Below are 19,621 nucleotides of genomic sequence, written 5' to 3'. Positions count from 1 at the left end.
CCCAGGAGGTGGAGGCTGCAGCGAGCCGAGAGTGTACCACTGCACTCCAGCCTGGGTGACGGAGTGAGACCCTGTCTCAAAACAGAAACGAAAAGAAAGTCAGGCTTTGTAAAGAAAGTTCTCATCCCTCCATGGCGGGGTCCACCACTGGAACAGGCATCTTGCTTGCCTCTGGCCACTTGGTGGCAGTGTGTTGACCAAAGGAGAATTGGATCTGGTTCCCCAGGTTCCCAGGAGCAAATCATAGTCTCTGGAGAGTAAATCATTCAGTCCATAGGATTTATCCAGAAGGCTGCGCATGGGCAGCAGCCACGGGTCTGTGCCTGCAACAGCAACGCAGCCGGGTGGTGAGTGCCGTGGGTTCTGGGGCTCCCCGAGTCTGGGGGAGTTCACAGCAGAGGTGATGTCTGCACTGAGCTGGGTGAGGGACGGTGTGCAGAGCCAAATGAACGCCAGCCTCCCTCCAAGCCCGGTCTTACCACTGTGTTCGCCATGCAAGTAGGAAAGGGATTCATTTCCTGCTCTAAGCAAACTTGCCCAGGCTCAGTAGGAGACAGGTCTCAAACTCTGAACCCTCCAAATATTCCGAGCATGGCTTCTATTTTTAGCCAAATGCATTCAGTCATTCAGAAAACACTTATTCATTTATTTAATTTATTTTTTAGAGATAGAGTTCCTTTTTTTTTTTTTTTTTTTTTTTTTTGAGATGGAGTTTTGCTGTTATCACCTAGGCTGGAGTGAGTGGCATGATCTTGGCTCACTGCAACCTCCGCCTCCTGGGTTCAAGTGATTCTCCTGCCTCAGCCTCCCAAGTAGCTGGGATTACAGGCGCTCACCACCACATCCGGTTAATGTTTTGTATTTTTAGTAGAAACAGGACTTCCCCATGTTGGCCAGGCTGGTCTCAAACTCCTAGCCTCAGGTGATCCCCCCGCCTCAACCTCCCAAAGTTCTGAGATTACAGGCGTGAGCCACCGCACCCAGCCTCGTGGTTTTAATTTGAGTTTCTCTGATGATTAGTGATGTTGAGCATTATTCATATACCTTTTGGCCATTTGTTTGCCTTCTTTTGAAAAATGTCTCTTCATATCCCTTGCCCACTTTGCCCCTCCCGGGTTTAAGCGATTCTCCTGCCTCAGCCTCCCGAGTAGCTGAGACTGCAGGTGTACATGACCATGCCTGGCTAATTTTTGTATTTTTAGTAGAGACGGGGTTTCGCCATGTTGCCCAGGCCAGTCTTGAACTCCTGACCTCAGGTGATCTGCCTGCTTCAGCCTCCCGAAGTGCTGGGATTACAGGCATGAGCCACCACATCCAGCCTGTCTTTAATTTCAAATGCTAACTGTGTGTCGCTGATGTATAGGAAAACAACTGAGTTTTGTTTCATAACCTTGTACACTGCATTTGCTCATGAGTTCCAAAAGTTGTGTTTTTCTTTTCTTCTCTTTTCCTTTTTGGATTCTTTAGGATTTTCTGCAATCACGTCATTTGTGAACAAAGAAGTTTTATTTCTTCCTTCCCAATCTGTATACTGGTGATTTCCTTTTCCGGTCCTTTTGCTGCAGCGGGGACTCCCAGTTTGAGGCCGGATGGGGTGGTGGGAGGGCACGTTCCTGCCTCTTCCTGATCATGGTTCCCTGCAGTCCCACCTGCTGGGCCCTGAGCTGCTGCGGGAATCGCCGAGCACTGGCTCTGTAAGCCCTGGGTCCCCATACCGCTTTCCTGCGGGCCCTGCCCCGCCTGCCTGCCTCCAGGCCCCATCGCCCAGTGAGCCGTCCAGTTGAGCAGTCCTGCCCCCTCCTTGTCATGCATCCTCGGGGGTCCTCATTGCTCCCAGATGAAAGCCCCTGTTGTTCCCAGAGGCTCTGTCTCCTTGGAGGACGTTCACCAGCTGCCTCTCAAAGGACTGCCTGAGATCAGACACTTCTGTGGCCTATGGCTTCCTCAAGGACTCTACAAGACACAGAAGTCCTTGCTCTTTCTAGTGAAAAGAAAGGGTAAGGAGGGTCATTTCGACACCATGTCAGAGCCGTTCCTCACTGCTCCGGCTTCCTGTGTGACCAGGTGTTGGTGAAACGAGATTAATCCACCACTGACACGCACAGGAATCTGTGACGAGGCCCCCCGCCATGCTGGGCTGAGTGGACGGCACGAGAGATGACCCACAGACCATTCTTGCTTTGCCTCCACTGTCGTTCGAAGGGCACCTGCAAGAAGGAGATGCAGGGCTTTGGAGGTGTGGGATTTCTTCTTACCTCTGTTCCCACTTCTTACCTTCAGAATAAATCTCTAAGTCCAGTATTAGCAAATTCTTCACAGATGTAGGCCACACAAAGCACCCTCATTGTCTGTCATAAATATAATATCTTTTAAAATCTCCAATGCAACCCACGGGCCTGTTTCTTCTCATAAATCTAGGCTGCCTGTCTCTGATCAAATTCTGCTTTTCCAGCAGTTTTACAGCTAAGTCCTCCCACATAATTTGTAATCGTTTCTTTACAAAGGACATTAAGCTAACCGTGATCCTGTGCTGAATTATGTAGCATTTACCACGCTCCTGTTTTTAGATTTCTTATCCCTTTCTAGTGGATTCTAAAAATATCAGTTAAGCTACCAACTAATTTCTAATCCTTGCTTCTATTAATATTGACCGTTCATCTCTTAGCCTTTGTCCTTGCTTGATTAAGCAATTCAAATCTTTTCCTGAAAATTTGATTGTTGACAATGTGACTGGCTCTGGCTGGAACACCGGGCAGGAAGGGATTCTGGCTCGTGGGGGTCCGGAGACCAGCTTAGCCACAGAAAGCCCTTCAGGTAACTCTGAGCGTTCTCTCCCCCTCACTCTCTCATGAGGCAAGAAACCAACAGTATCTTAACGTATAGATTAAATTTTAAATTCTCCATTGTCAGCACCCTGCATGGTGAGACAGGCCTCCAGATTTTAAGGTTGGCTTAAAAGGCCTCCCAACCGTGAGGCTGCCCAGGCAGACCACTTAACCTCGAGCCGCGTCTGTCAACACAGACGGCTTCTCTGATGAGTGAGATTCGGCTGAGATCTGAAGAGGGTAGTGGGTGCTGGAGTCCACCATCCAGAGCCCTGCAAAACGGAGGCGCTCATTCCCCTGGCTGCCTGTCTCTGCGAGGGATCTTCCCTCTGCCAAAGGGGCCTCCACACCCAGGGTGGCACTGAATCATTGCAAGCTGCAGGGACGATGCCCAGCCCCTAGGCCTCAATTTGGGACGATGGTGAAGGGACATCCCAGCTCCAGAGCCCCTGGGGTGCCCTCAGATGCTGCTGTATTGCATTCCTTTTTTGAGACAGTCTCGCTCTGTCGTCCAGGCTGGAGTGCAGTGGTGCAATCTAGGCTCACTGCAACCTCTGCCTCCTGGGTTCAAGCGATCCTCCTGCCTCAGCCTCCAGATAGCTGGGATTATAGGTGCGAGCCACCATGACCGCCTAATTTTTTTTGTATTTTTTTTGAGACGGAGTCTCGCTCTGTCACCCAGGCTGGAGTGCAGTGGCCAGATCTCAGCTCACTGTAAGCTCCACCTCCCGGGTTTACGCCATTCTCCTGTCTCAGTCTCCTGAGTAGCTGGGACTACAGGCGCCCACCACCTCGCCCGGCTACTTTTTTGTATTTTTTAGTAGAGACGGGGTTTCACCGTGGTAGCCAGGATGGTCTCGATCTCCTGACCTCGTGATCCGCCAGTCTCGGCCTCCCAAAGTGCTGGGATTACAGGTATGAGCCACCATGCCCAGCCCACTGGATTGCATTTCAGCTTCACCCTCTGCCCCCCAGCTTCCTGCAGGGCCTTCCAGATGCTGTCCACGAATGTACTCCCCAGTAGACCCTTGCATGTGATGATCCATCTGAGTCCGTTTCCAGGGAACCCAACCTACAGCAGTCAGTGCCAGGAACGGTCCCGCAAGTATAATCTGCAGGGGAGGCTTAGAGCCGGGCCCCCTGCCAGCCAGTATCAAGGCTGGCCACCAGCACCCGACACCAGTGGCTGTGAATTACAGTCTGATAACCCCTAGCAGGTGCAGCAAAACCATTTTTAAGGCTTTTTAATAATATCTGACTTCAAGACTTAACATAAAGCTACAATAATCGAGACAGTGATATCGGTGAAAGGACACAATAGATAATGGAACAGAAGAGAGAGCACAGAGACCGGCCACACGAATACCGTCCACAAATCTTTGACAAAGGAGCAGAGAAAACGTAATGAAGGAAGAACGGTCTTTTCAACAAATGGTGCTGGGACGAGTGAACATGCACATACAAAAGGGAAAAAAAAGAATCTAGGCCGGCCTCAGTGGCTCACGCCTGTGATCCCAGCACTGTGGGAGGCTGAGGCAGGAGGATCACTTGAGGTCAGGAGTTTGAGACCAGCCTGGGCAACACAGTGATATGCCATCTCTACAAAAAAACAAACAAAAGTTTTAAATGAGTCAGGCATGGTGGCGGGTACCTGTAGTCCCAGCTACTCGGGAGGCTGAGGCAGGAGGATCCCTTGAACCCAGGAGTTCAAGGCTGCAGTGAGCTGTGATCACACCACTGCACTTCAACCTGGGCAACAGAGTGAGACCCTGTCTCACTAAAATAGATAAATAAGGGCCAGGCTTGGTGGTTCACACCTGTAATCCCAGCACTTTGGGAGGCCGAGACGGGCGGATCACGAGGTCAGGAGATCGAGACCATCCTGGCTAACATGGTGAAACCCCGTCTCTACTAAAAAATACAAAAAACTAGCCGGGCGAGGTGGCGGGCACCTGTAGTCCCAGCTACTCGGGAGGCTGAGGCAGGAGAATGGCGTAAACCCGGGAGGCGGAGCTTGCAGTGAGCTGAGATCTGGCCACTGCACCCCAGCCTGGGCGACAAAGCGAGACTCTGTCTCAACAAAAAAGTAAATAAATAAATAAATAAATAAATAAATAAATAAATAAAAATACAAAAAATTAGCCGGGCGTGGTGGCACATGCCTGTAATCCCAGCTACTTATAAGGCTGAGACAGGAGAATCACTGGAACCCAAGAGGCGAAGGTTGCAGTGAGCCGAGATTGCACCACTGCACTCCAGCCTGGGTGACAGAGTGAGACTTCATCTCAAAATAAAATAAAATTTAAAAAGTATACATATGTGTATATATACATACACATATATATAGACACAGGCCTTACACCTTTCACGAAAATTAATTCAAGATGGATCATTACTTAAAATCACTTGATTATAAAATGCAAAGCTATACAACTTCTGGAAGATTACACAGGAGAAAATCAAAGCGACCTTGTGTTTGGCAATGAGTTTTTATCATCTTTATTATTATTATTTGAGATGGAGTCCTGCTACATTACCCAGGCTGTTCTCCAACTGCTGGACTCAAGCAATCCTCCCTCCTCAGCCTCCCCAGTGGGTGGGACGGCAGGCACACACCACCATGCCTGGCTTGGCAATGAATTTTTAGATACCACACCAAAAACATAATCTATAAAAGATTGATAAGTTGGACCTTATGAAGGGCATCAGATGCCAAAGAAGACATACAGATGGCAAATAAGCATACGGAAAGATGCTCAACATCTTATGTCCTTAGGGAACTACCAATGAAAATGACAATGTAGAAACCACCACACACCTGTTAGAATGACCAAAATCCAGACACTGACATCACCAAATGCTGGTGAGGACGCAGAGCAACAGGAACCCTCATCATGGCTGTGAGAATGCAAAATAGTCCAGCCACTTTGGAAGACACTTGGGTGGTTTCTTACAGAAATAAACATATTCTTGCCATCAGATCCAGCAATTGTACCTCTTAGAATTTACCCAAATGGGCCAGGTGCGGTGGCTCATGCCTGTAATCCCAGCACTTTGGGAGGCCGAGGTGGGCAGATCACGAGGTCAGGAGATCAAGACCATCCTGGCTAACACAGTGAAACGCTGTCTCTACTAAAAATACAAAAAATTAGCGGGGCGTGGTGGCAGGTGCCTGTAGTCCCAGCTACTCGGGAGGCTGAGGCAGGAGAATGGCGTGAACCCAGGAGGCAGAACTTGCAATGAGTTGAGATGGCGCCACTGCACTCCAGCCTGAGCGACATAGCGAGATTCCATCTCAAAAAGAAAAAGAATTTACCCAAATGAGTTGAAAACATATATTCACACAAAAACCTGCACGTGAATGTTTGTAGCAGTTTTATTCATCATTGTTCAAATTTGGAAGCAACCAAGGTGACCTTCAAGAGGGAAATGTTGAATGGATAAGCAAAGTGTGGCACATCCGTCTGCTGAAATATTATCTGACGATAAAAAGAAATGAGGCTGGGTGCAGTGGCTCACACCTGTAACTCCAGCATTTTGTTAGACCAAGGCAGGCGGATCACATGAGGTTGGGAGCTTGAGACCAGTCTGGCCAATATGGTGAAACCTGGCTAAAAATACAAAAAATTAGCCAGGTGTTGTAGTGGACACCTGTAATCTCAGTTACTTAGGAGACTGAGGCAGGAGAATTGCTTGAACCCAGGAGGCAGAGGTTGCAGTGAGCTGAGATCGCACCCAGGTCACACCACTGCACCACAGCAGCCTGGCCTCAACACAGTGAGACTTCGTCTCAAAAAAAAAAAAAAAAAAAGGTCAGGCGCAGTGGCTCACGCCTGTAATCCCAGCACTTTGGGAGGCTGAGGCAGGCGGATCACGAGGTCAGGAGATCAAGACCATCCTGGCTAACACGGTGAAACCTCATCTCTACTAAAAATACAAAAAAAGTAGCTGAGCATGGTGGTGGGCACCTGTAGTCCCAGCTACTTGGGAGGCTGAGGCAGGAAAATGGTGTGAACCTGGGAGGCAGAGCTTGCAGTGAGCTGAGATTGCACCAATGCACTCCAGCCTGGGCGACAGAGGGAGACTCTGTCTCAAAAAAAAAAAAAAAGAAAGAAAGAAAGAAGGGAAGAAAAGAAAAAAAAAAAGAAAGAAAAGAAATGATCTGGCTGGGTATAGTGGCTCACGCCTGTAATTCCAGCACTCTGGGAGGCTGAGGCAGGAGGATCATTTGAGCCCAGTAGCCTGGGCAACATAACAAGACCCCATCTCTACAAAAACTGAAAAACAAAATTGGCTGGGCATGGTGGTGTGCACCTGTAATCCCAGCTACTCAGGAGGCAGAAGCAGGAGGGTTGTTTAAGGCCAGGAGTTCGAGGCTGCAGTGAGCTGCGATGATGCCACTGCATTCCAGCCTGGGCCACAGAGCAAGATCCTGTCTCTAAAATAAAAAAATTAAAAAAAAAAAAGAAGGCTGCAGGAAGTGGGCAGCTACCAGGGAGATACCACATACAGCTGGAAAACACACACACACAAAACAAAAAAGCCAGCCAACCACGTTGCACAGGACGACCCAGGGGAATGCAACCTGGTATCAACAAGGAATGGGCTGACCGGGGGCACCGATGTTATCCAGGGGCCGGGGAGTGTCTGTCCTCTGTAAACCAGAGCAGACGATACAAGATGTGGTTCTTTTTTTTTTTGAGACGGAGTCTCACTCTGTCGCCCAGGCTGGAGTGCAGTGGTGCGATCTCGGCTCACTGCAAGCTCCGCCTCCCGGGTTCATGCCATTCTCCTGCCTCAGCCTCCTGAGTAGCTGGGACTACAGGCGCCCGCCACCGCGCCCGGCTAATTTTTTGTATTTTTAGTAGAGAAGGGGTTTCACCGTGGTCTCGATCTCCTGACCTTGTGCTGGGATTACAGGCGTGAGCCACTGCGCCCAGCCACAAGACGTGGTTCTAGAAAGGGTTCCCTAGTAGCAGTGAGAATCATGGGACCCCAGAATAATTGGGGTCAGGTGGCAGTGCTGAGTCATCAGAAGCCAGGTGGGTGCAATCCTAGCGAGGGCAGCAGGCTGAGTGGTGAGGGGGAGCGGGGAGCTGCAGACGGCTATGAAGATGGTTCCTAAAACGTGGTATTCGTAGGGGACAGACAGACAGGCAGCCAACAAGAGAATTACTTAAAGATGGAACCAAGAGAAGTCAACAATGGATACTAGAGGGCGGGGGGCCACCCCAAGGCAACGTCTCGGTGCTTTGCTTGGGCTTCCAGACCTGAGCCAGCCTTTGACCTGTGACTCAGTGCCTGGAGGAAGACCTACCCCAAACCACAGCGCGTGCAAGCTGTCACGATGCGCCTGGGCCTTGCACGAGAGGACCCTACAGCCTCTCTCGAAGGGGATGCCGGACACTTCAGGGACGGCTGGACGGGGGTCTAGGCTGCCGTTAATGCTTAGGGAGGGAACTCTCATCGTGTCCAGTCGGTCTCCTGATCCCGACCAGTCGTCATTCCTGAAAACACCACTGGAGGGCGCACGTGGTCACTTGAAAACTCCCACATGGGTTCCTGGGTGTTCAGGGAGCTGTCCTCCCCGACAAGGCCACGCAGAAGCCTCTGAAACTGCAGTCCCTGCTGCCCCCGCCCCCTTGCAAGATAGGAAATCCAAGCAATGATGTGTTCCTAGGAGACGGGCAGGGCTTTGAGCCAGCTGTAGAGATTCAGAGGTCCCCATGCCCGTTTAAATAATTATTCTGGCCCCTGCAAAAAAAACAAGACCAGTCATGAAATACGACCAAGGATGGTGCAGACCTCACCAAGTCAAAGCCTGAAACTGCTGTAGGCGTGGCGTCTTTCCCGGAGCAGACACACAGCCTCACGGATGCGACGTTGGCCGCTGAGCTGGAAACGGCCTTTTCCCATCCCTGTCAGTAAGATAGGAAGCAGTTCCTGTTCGCACGGAAGGACAAGAGCCTGCATTTGCAATTTTGTACTGGCCGGGCACGGTGGCTCACACCTGTAACCCCAGTGCTTCGGGAGGCCGAGGCGGGCGGATCGCTGGAACACAGGAGCTCAAGACCAGCCTGACCAACATGGCGAAACCCCGTCTCTACAAAAACAATCACAGGAATTAGCTGGGCACACCTGCTGACCCTCATGGCATTAGGGGTATCTGGGGTGGGAAGAGACCTGTGTGGAATTCATGACAGCCCGACGAGAGAACACACTATGGACTCCCAGGACTTTGGAGCAAGGCCTGGTGTCCCCTGCCCCATGTCCCCTGCAGGAGGGAACCATCTGGCCCTGGCAGAGACGGAACAGGGGACCATCCGGCCAGGGGGCATGAAGCAACCATGCGGAAAGAGCTTCCCTTCTGAGCTGGACCCTGTCAGATCCAACAAGTCACAGGCCAGGCAGCCCAGCCACAGGGCTCCGAGTGGAAGGGTCCATGGGACAGGCCTAAGCAGGCCCAAGTGCAGGGGGGACGCCACCCTCCCCTGCCACGCCAGTACCTTCTGTCCGTTCCCACCTGCGGTCACGGGAGGGGACCTTGGTGACCAGCAGACGGAGGAAGAACAGAGCTGCCCTTGGTTCACAAGTGGGTTGGCTCGGTACTGAGCGCCCACTGAAGGTGGACGGTTGCCACATTACGGGCCCACTCAGAGGTGGCCCTGAAAGACACTGTGGACAGAAATCTCCGGGCCAGAGCCTCAGGCCGCGCACCTGGCCGTCCACTCCTCGGTGTGGGAAGAACAGTGGCCCACGGTAAGAACACACACAGCCCACGGGCAGCAGTGGATGGCGTGGCTGTTTTGTCAGGGGCCTGGAAGTAAGGTAGGAGAGGGGACTTGACTCCGGAGGCGGGGCTTGGACATTAGACCTAACTGAGGACTAGCTGAAACAGGGATGAGGCCCAGACGTGGTGGCTCACGCCTGTAATCTTAGCACTTTGGGAGGCTGAGGCGGGTGGATCACCTGAGGTCAGGAGTTCGAGACCAGCCTGGCCAACATGGTGAGAGTCCGTCTCTACTAAAAATACAAAAATTAGCCAGGTGTGGTGGCGTATGCTTGTAGTCCCAGCTACTTAGGAGGCTGAGGCAGGAGAATCACTTGAACCTGGTAGGGGGAGGTTACAGTGAGCCAACATCGTGCCGCTGCACTCCAGCCTAGGTGACAGAGCGAGACTCTGTGTCAAAAAAATAAAAATTTGGCCGGGCGCGGTAACTCAAGCCTGTAATCCCAGCACTTTGGGAGGCCGAGACGGGTGGATCACGAGGTCAGGAGATCAAGACCATCCTAGCTAACCTGGTGAAACCCCGTCTCTACTAAAAAATACAAAAAACTAGCCGGGGGACGTGGCGGGCGCCTATAGTCCCAGCTACTCGGGAGGCTGAGGCAGGAGAATGGCATAAACCCGGGAGGCGGAGCTTGCACTGAGCTGAGATCCGGCCACTGCACTCCAGCCTGGGCGACAGAGCGAGACTCCGTCTCAAAAAAAAAAAATTAAAATTAAAAATAAAGGCTGGGCATGGTGGCTCAAGCCTGTAATCCCAGCACTTTGGGAGGCCGAGACGGGCGGATCACGAGGTCAGGAGATCGAGACCATCCTGGCTAACACAGTGAAACCCCGTCTCTACTAAAAAATACAAAAAACTAGCCGTGCAAGGTGGCGGGCGCCTGTAGTCCCAGCTACTCGGGAGGCTGAGGCAGGAGAATGGCGTAAACCCGGGAGGCAGAGCTTGCATGAGCCGAGATCCGGCCACTGCACTCCAGCCTGGGCGACAGAGTGAGACTCCGTCTAAAAAAAAAAAATTAAAAATTAATCAGGGTGTGGAGTGCAGGTGCTCTCACCAAGAGTGCCTCACTCTATTCACTGCGTCTCCTGGCTGACACATGTCCAATCCAGCTAAAATCAGAGCTTCCTAATGATAGCAGCCTGGTCTCCCCGTGCGCCCCTTACTTACAACACCCTGGGGAGCTGAGTAACTGCCAATTATTATTGCGGGGAAGGAGGTAAGAAACCTTAACTGTGTTTTATACCTTTACCCTGAAGGAGACTGTCAGGGAAAATGGGAAGGGATGGGGTCCTGCGTGCGTGGGACTCAATTTTAACGCTCGTGTGGATGTGGCACGTCGGGCCCATCTCCCCGCCGGGTTCCTGGTCCTGGATGGATGGGGCTGGGAAACCTCAGCGCTGCTTATCGAGCTCTGCTGCAGAGGCTGCAGCCGCATAATTACTCTTTTGCCTTGTTTGTGCCTGACTTCACGGCGCACTGTTCCCTTGGTTCCGGGGTCTGTTCACGTTTGCGAGTCTGTGTCACCGGGTTCTTTATGTGCCCACTTAGCCACCCTGGCACCTGCCGTCCTATTTCCTGCTTAGACCTAACAGGAATGGATTTCCATCACGGGTGTTTCTAATGTGTGCTGAACAAGCTTCTGGGAGGCGCCGGGACGTGCAGAGCGGATGGCTACTGATGAGACAGGCGGGGGGTAAGCAGGAGGCACACTGGGGCCTATGTGTCCTTAAAGAAGAGACAAGGTTTGCCAGGCGCGGTGGTTCACGCCTGTAATCCCAGCACTTTGGGAGGCCAAGGTGGGCGGATCACCTGAGGTCAGGAGTTCAAGACCAGCCTGGCCAACATGGCAAAACCCCGTCTCTATTAAAAATACAAAAATTAACTGGGCATGGTGGTAGGCATCTGTAATCCCAACTACTCGGGAAGCTGAGGCAGGAGAATCGGTTGAACCTGGGAGGCAGAGGTTGCAGTGAGCCGAGATCACGCCATTGCACTCCAGCCTGGGCAACAAGAGTGAGACTCCGTCTCAAAAAAAAACAAAAAAAGGGAAGAGACAGGGTTGAGCCCCGCATGTCAGAGCCAAGGACAGAGGAGAGGGTGACCTCAAGGCTGCCATGCAGTGGGCAACAGTGCGCTGCGACTATACGAATCCGGGGAACGGAATCTTCCACCACCAGCGACCTGCACCACGCCATCCGAAGCCAGGGAGACTTGGGCCCCGGCAGCCTAGCAGAGGCCAGCTGTCTCCTGCTGATGACAGACAGCCACAGAGCACACCCACCCACCCTTGGATGCTGCATGGCCTGCGGCAGCAGCTCTGTCAGATTTCATGTCCGCAGTCCTCTGTCGCATCTCGCTCATGACTCAATGTTCAAAAGCTTTCAGCCAGCCCGGTTCTGCCCTCTCTGGGATAATATAACAATCAGAGAAAAGGAGCTTGGCCTGCACAGGAGGCCCCAGGAGGAGCCGGGTTCAGGCCACGTGGCTTCCAGCACCTGGGTCCACTTGCCCATCAAAGAGGAGGTACAAAACTGGGAGAGTCTGTGGTTTCCTTATCAGCTCAGATCAAAGCCATGACAGGGGAGAACCCCAAACTCCTCATTAAATCCATTCAGTTTTGGGGGTGGGGGAAGAGTAAACTCCTCTCTGCTAGCACCAGGCAGTGAGTTCTGATTCCCACGCAGGCCAGCCTGGTGCTAGCAGTGGGTGAGGGCAGCTCCTGCCCCGGTCTCCTGCCAGCTGCTCAGATAGACCCGGAATGTCAGGGACCTGGCACCAGCCACCCAGGCCAGCACTGTCCTACACCCTAACACAGGATCCCGCCACCGACCTGCCTGAACTCCAGCCAAGAGGGACCAGAGAGAATGGAAAGGCCGTGGGTACCTGGGCTTTGTCTACCTGGCCCAGAGATGACCACCTTTGTGAGTGGGAGGGGCTGGATGAGGAGCAAGGTCCCTCCCGGGGGGCGGGGGACAACAACCACCTGAGCGAGTGGGGAGGGCCTGGACGGAGAGGGGGGCCCTCCTGGGGGTGATGACCACCTGAGTGGGGAGAAGCTGGGCGGGGAGCGGGGGCCCTCCTGGGGGTGATGACTACCTGAGTGGGTAGGGGCTGGACAGGAGCGCAGCGGGACCTCCTGGTAAGGTCCATTGTGCTTTGCTTTCCGCCTGGCCCAGCGGAAGAGTTTGGTAATCGATGGCTATGATGGTGGCTGTTTTTAAGAGTTTGTGTTGCTGGCAAAAAAAGGACACAGGGTCCCTTTGCAAAGAATAGTTCAGGGAGCTTCGGGGATGCAGGGACATAGCGTGTCCAGAGTTGGTTCCTGTTGGTGGGTTCGTGGTCTCCCTTCAATAATGGAGCCACGGACCTTCGCGGTGAGTGTTACAGGTCTTAAAGATAGCACGGACCCAAACAGTGAGCGGTAGCAAGGTTTATTGTGAAGACAGAAAGAACTAACCTTCCACAACATAGAAGAAGACCGGAGTAGGTTGCGGCTGCATGCTGGCGGTGGGTGGGGAGTGCATCGACGAAGGCCAGCTTTTATTCCCTTATTGGCCCCTCCATGTTCCATTTCTGTCCTATCAGAGTGCCCTTTTTTCAATCCTCCCCACGATTGACTGCTTTTAGAATCCTGCTGATTGGTGTATTTTACAGAGTGCTGATTGGTGCATTTTACATAGCACTGATTGGTGCATTTTTACAGAGTGGTGATTGGTGCTTTTTACAGAGTGCTGATTGGTATGCTTTACAATCCTCTTGCTAGTTACAGAGCACTGATTGGTGCATTTTTACAGAGCGCTGATTGGTGCATTTTACAATCCTCTTGCTAGACAGAAAAGTTCTCCAAGTCCCCACTTGACCCAGGAAGTCCAGCTGGTTTCACCTCTGCCTGGGAGGCTGGCGCCTGCCACCTGCTGTCTCCCTCCCAAGGACACAGCCTACCCTTCCGTCCAGGTGGAATTCCCTAGACCTAATCACAGCACCCTGGAAGGGCCAACCCCACAGGGCTCAGATTGGCATAGGGCGTAACTGGTCCAGAAAGAACAAAGCCTGCATACATCATGTCCCAGGAGACGAACGGAGTCCCTATGGGGAAACTCGAGGACGCTTCGTTTGGATTTCAGACTCACAAAGACCATCAAGCATTTTCGGGTTCCTCAAAGATCCCAGGGGTCAGCCACTCATTGGTGCTGACTTCGGGCCTGAGCTGAGCTCTCCCTCTGCTCCTAAAATCCTTCCTCACCCTGCACAGAGGTCAGAGCCTGTGTTTCCCAGAGACCCTCTGGTCCCCTTTCCAGCCACGAGCAGGGTCCCCGCAGGTCCAGCCGGCTGCATGCTTGCCCCCACACCCTCTGAGCCCCTCTGGTACTGTCTCCATCACTCACCCTGTCCATGCTGGCGCTGCTTTGGGCTGAGCTGTCTTTAAAAAATATATACATTGGCTGGGCACAGTGGCTCACACCTGTAATCCCAGCACTTTGGGAGGCTGAGGCGCGCTGATCACATCGTCAGGAGTTCGAGACCAGCCTGGCCAATGTGGTGAAACCCTGTCTCTACTAAAAATACAAAAATTAGCCGGGCATGGTGGCGTGCACCCGTAGTCCCAGCTACTCCGGAGGCTGAGGCAGGAGAATCGCTTGAACCTGGGAGGAGGAGGTTGCAGTCAGCCGAGATCCTGCCACTGCACTCCAGCCTGGCAAAAGAGGGAGACTGTCTAAAAATATATATATATACACACACACACACACACACATTTGCATTCTCCAGGCAGCTTACAAGCTAAAATCATGCTTTCCTCAACTGCACCCCGCAAAGGATCTCGTGTGAACCCGGTCTTCAACACTCTCTACAGCCCGGCTGGGATGGCTCCGATGTCTCCCAGAGTTAAAGCAAGCAAGGAACAGCCTCTGGGCCACAGTCCACGCCACCAGCAGGTGTGGCAGCCAGACGGGAAATTAACTTCCTGTGTATGTCAAACTAATATCTGTGGAAGAAAGAAACAATGTTGCACTCCTACCCAATGCGCACCCATTAAAATAAGAAACAAACCCAGCGGCCAAGCAGCGGCGGGGCTGGCTCCACAAAGACCCGCTGCCGCCGCCAGGGGGCGCTGCCAGGGTGCAGGGCGCAGATTGGAGGGGGAGTAAGGGGGCGTGGCCGGGAGGGAACATGGCGGCACGGAGGAGTTGTGGGGTGCTCGTTACTTACTCAGAACCCCTCAGGAAAGAGAACTAAGTCGAAACAACCCGTCGACTTAACGTCGTTGATATTCCGTGCAGGACTAGGCTTTCCGCCCCGCGTTCTCGGGAACAGACGCCTGGGGATCCCGAGGCCGCAGGCGCTCAGATCAGAGTAGCATTGCAAAATCAGGGATGACTTAAAAACTTTTTCTTTTTGTAGAGACAGGGTCTGTCTGTGTTGCCCAGGCCGTTCTCGAACTCCTGGCCTCAAGGGATCCACCCGGCTCGGCCTCCCAAAGGATTACAGGCATGAGGCATGGCGCCTGGCCCAAGGATGGCATTTCTGATGCAGAAATACCGTGAGTGACGTGGCGTGAGTGTGGTTACTGTTAACGTGGGAGGAAAACAAGGAGAGGAGGTGTCTCTGCAGCCGAGGAAAAGCGTGTTCTCAAGAGGGAGGAGGACAACCTGCCATGGCTGGTGAGAGCCAGGCTGAAGTGTCCTTTGGACTTAGCACGTGGGAGGCCGGTATGCCCTCAGGACGTCCCGGAGGTGGAGGCAGAAGTCGGGGGGAAATGGGCTGAAGGAAGGCCGGATAGAGGCGGGAGAAGCTCGCATGCCTCAAGATGATGAATGTGTTCATCCGTCCAGCCTGGCAGCCAGGTGACTTTGTCACCCCACTGCCCTCTCCCCACGACACCCTCTCTTCCGCTTGGACACAGTGGATTCTACCTTTGCATTTATAATTCACAGCCTCAACAAATATTTGAAGACGTGCGCAGCCCTGTTAAGCCTCAAGAAAAGATAAGAAAAGATGAAGCTGGGTCCTGTTTCTTCCCCGGAGCTTACTGTCTTGTTTTCTCAGAGAGAAAAAAGGGCCGGAAAGGGCCGGGCGCGGTGGCTCACGCCTGTAATCCCAGCACTTTGGGAGTCCGAGGCGGGCGGATCACGAGGTCAGGAGATCTAGACCATCTTGGCTAACACAGTGAAACTCCATCTCTACTAAAAATACAAAAATTAGCCAGGTGTGGTGGCAGCACCTGTAGTCCCAGCTATTAGGGAGGCTGAGGCAGGAGAATCGCTTGAACCCGGGAGGCAGAGGTTGCAGTGAGTCGAGATCTCACCACTGTACTCCAGCCTGGGCGACAGAGCAAGACTCTGTCTCAACAAACAAAAACAACAACAAAAAACTGAATGGGGTCTGAGGATCAGACTTTAGCATTGTTTCTTTTCTCTAGACAGAGCCTCACTCTGTTGCCCAGGCTGGAGTGCAGTGGCACAATCTCAGCTCACTGCAACTTCCACCTCCCAGGTTCAAGCGATTCTTCTGCCTCAACATCCTGAGCAGCTGGGATTACAGGCGCCCTCCCTCCCACACCTGGCTAATTTTTTTGTTTTGTTTTGAGATGGAGTCTTACTGTCGCCCAGGCTGGAGTGCAGTGGGGCGATCTCGGCTCACTGCAGCCTCCACCCCCGAGATTTCCTGCCTCAGCCTCCCGAGTAGCTGGGATTACACGTGTGCACCACCACACCCGGCTAATGTCTGTATTTTCACTAGAGACGGAGTTTCACCATATTGGTCAGGCTGGTCTCAAACTCCTGACCTCAGGTGATCCACCCGCCTTGGCCTCCCCAAGTGTGGGGATTACATGCGTGAACCTTCGCGCCTGGCCCCACGTAGTTTCTTGATTGCAAGAAGGCTGCCATGTGCCTGAGGGAGAAAAAGACATGTTGATAAACATCAGCCAGGCATGAGTGACAGAGGTACTAGCCATGAATTCCATGTTAATGAATCAACTAGACGTTATTAAATAAGGAACCTTGAGAGAGACACACGTACAAGGTTGACAATGAACTGCTTAACAAAACTGCTGTGGCCGGCAGCTCGGAGGAACCTGACTTTCTATGTCCCCGGGAGCCAGGGCCTAGGGGTGTTACTCACCAACACTCACGATAATTACATGATTCCATATTTGCTGCGACTTTGCAGAACTATCACTGAGCAACGCAAGGTGAAACATAAGCAGGGCCAGTCATGTTTGTTTTTTTCACAAGGTCAGACTTTTATTGATACTTAATCAGAAAAGCTATAACTACACAGGGTTCCCAAGGTGGCAATTCCCCTTAGCACAACCCATTCACTCAGTAGCCATAGCCCCGGGCATTCAGGCTCAGGCCACTCCACAGGTCAGTCAACACTGAAAACCACAGATAGTAGTAAACTTAATACATAAATGTTAACAGATTATGGATTAAAATGTCCATATCAAAGCAGCACTTACATCAAGAGAAAAGAGGGGGTAGGCCGGGCACAGTGCCTCACGCCTGTAATCCCAGCACTATGGGAAGCCAAGGCAGGTGGATCACCTGACCAGCCTGGCTAACATGGTGAAACCCCATCTGTTCCTAAAATACAAAAAAATGAGGTGGGTGTGGTGGTATGTACCTATAATCCTCCTTGGGAGGCTGAGGCGGGAGAATCATTTGAACCTGCAAGGCGGAGGTTGCAGTGAGCCAAGACCGAGTCATTGCACTCCAGCCTGGGCAACAAGAATGAAACTCCGCCTCAAAAAAAAAAAAAAAAAAAGAAAAAAAGAAAAAAAAATGTGGGTAAAACAGGGTTAATGAACCAGTCCAAGGAGAGCGAGGTGACCAAGAAGGAGGTCCTGCACTGATCCAGACATCTTGAAAGGTGGGAGTCCGGGCCTGGGCAGTGCCTTCAAGGGGAGATGTTGTGGGATTGGGAGGGACAGCAGATGGAGCCAGTCACCACTGCCGTGCAGCTGGTGAGGTCCTGCTCTTTTCACAGCCCTTGAGTCCTCTGGTGAAAACCAAGAGTAAAGACTATACGATAAGCTGGGCACAGTGGCTCACATTCTCTAATCCCACTGCTTTGGGAGGCCGAAGCAGAGGGATCACCTGAGGTCAGGAGTTCAAGACCAGTCTACGCAACATAGCAAAACCCTGCATCTACAAAAAATACAAAAATTAGCCAGGCATGATGGTGCACACCTGTAGCTCCCGCTACTCAGGAGCCTGAGGAAGAAGGATGGCTTGAGCCTGGGAGGTGGAGGCTGCAGTGAGCTGTGATCATCCCAGTGCCCTTCAGCCTGAGCCACAGAGGAAGACTGTTGGGCCTCTGAGCCCAAGCCAAGTCATCGCATCCCCTGTGACTTGCACTATACGCCCAAATGGCCTGAAGTAACTGAAGAATCACAAAAGAGATGAAAATGCCCTGCCCCGCCTTGACTGATGACATTCTACCACAAGTGAAAATGGCTGGTCCTTACCTTAAGTGATGACATTACCTTGTGAAAGTCCTTTTCCTGGCTCATCCTGGCTCATCCTGGCTCAAAAGGCTCTCCCCTACTAAGCACCTTGTGACCCCCACTCCTGCCCACCAGAGAACAACCCCCCTTTGACTGTAATTTTCCTTTCCCTACCCAAATCCTATAAAACGGTCCCAACCTTATCTCCCTTCGCTGACTCTCTTCGGATTCAGCCCGCCTGCACCCAGGTGATTAAAAAGCTTTATTGCGGCCAGGCGCAGTGGCTCACGCCTGTAATCCCAGCACTTTGGGAGGCCGAGGCGGACGGATCACAAGGTCAGGAGATCGAGACCATCCTGGCTAACACGGTGAAACCCCGTCTCTACTAAAAATACAAAACAATTAGCCAGGCGAGGTGGCCGGTGCCTGTAGTCCCAGCTACTCGGGAGGCTGAGGTGGGAGAATGGCGTGGACCCAGGAGGCGGAGCTTGCAGTGAGCCGAGATCGCGCCACTGCACTCCAGCCTGGGCAACAGAGCGAGACTCCGCCTCAAAAAAAAAAAAGCTTTATTGCTCACACAAAGCCTGTCTGTCTGGTGGTCTCTTCACACGGACGTGCATGACAAAGACCCTGTCTAAAAAAAAAAAAACAAGCTGGGCGCGGTGGTTCACGCCAGTAATCCCAGTACTTTGGGAGGCTGAGGCAGGCAGATCACCTGAGACCAGGAGTTCGAGATCAGCCTGACTAACATGGAGAAACCCTGCCTCTACTACAAATACAAAATTAGCCTGGCATGGTGGTGCAGGCCTGTAATCCTAGCTACTTGGGAGGCTGAGGCAGGAGAATCACTTGAACCTGGGAGGTGGAGGTTGCGGTGATCCGAGATCACACCACTGCACTCCAGCCTGGGCAACAAGAGCGAAACTCCGTCTCAAAACAAATAAAGGAAAAACAAAACAACAAAAAAGAGTGTGCCTGGTCGTGTCTGTCCTTACCTGAATAGGCGTAGTCTCTATTGATTAGGCGACCATCTGGTCCCATTAACACGATGCTTTTTGGGTTTGAGGGAGGGTCTGCTTTGCTGCCCAGGTTCTAGTGCAGGGCACATTCACAGCTGACTAATGCCTCCACCACCCAAGGGGTGCAAGCCACCATGCCGGGTTAATTTATTTTTGTAGAGACAGGGTTTCGGGTTTCGCCATGTTCACCAGGCTAGTCTTGAACTCCTGTCAGGCCTCTGAGCCCAAGCTAAGCCATCATATCCCCAGTGACCTGCATGTATACATCCAGATGGCCTGAAGCAACTGAAGATCCACAAAAGTAGTGAAAGTAGGTTTAACTGAGGACGTTCAACTGACTACATTCCACCACTATAATTTGTTTCTGCCCCACCCTAACTGATCAACGCACTTTGTAATCTCCCCCACCCTTAAGGTTCTTTGTAATTCTCCCCACCCTTGAGAATGTACTTTGTGAGACCCACCCACTACCCGCAAAACATTGCTCCTAACTCCACTGCCTATCCCAAAGCCTATAACGACTAATGATAATCCCAT

At 52.2% G+C, this 19,621-nt stretch overlaps 1 protein-coding gene across 1 annotated transcript in view; it reads right to left on the bottom strand.

The window, feature by feature from the left end:
- The window catches only part of NUDT1 (nudix hydrolase 1), a 1,171,653-nt gene that overhangs the window by 1,115,698 nt on the left and 36,334 nt on the right, over positions 1-19,621 (bottom strand). The window lies entirely within an intron of this gene.

The sequence above is a fragment of the Macaca thibetana genome, chromosome 3, assembly GCF_024542745.1.
Source record: "Macaca thibetana thibetana isolate TM-01 chromosome 3, ASM2454274v1, whole genome shotgun sequence".
NCBI classification, from domain to species: Eukaryota; Metazoa; Chordata; class Mammalia; order Primates; family Cercopithecidae; genus Macaca; species Macaca thibetana.
Note: the sequence above shows the minus strand (reverse complement) of the source record. Positions and strands in the feature narration are given on the sequence as shown.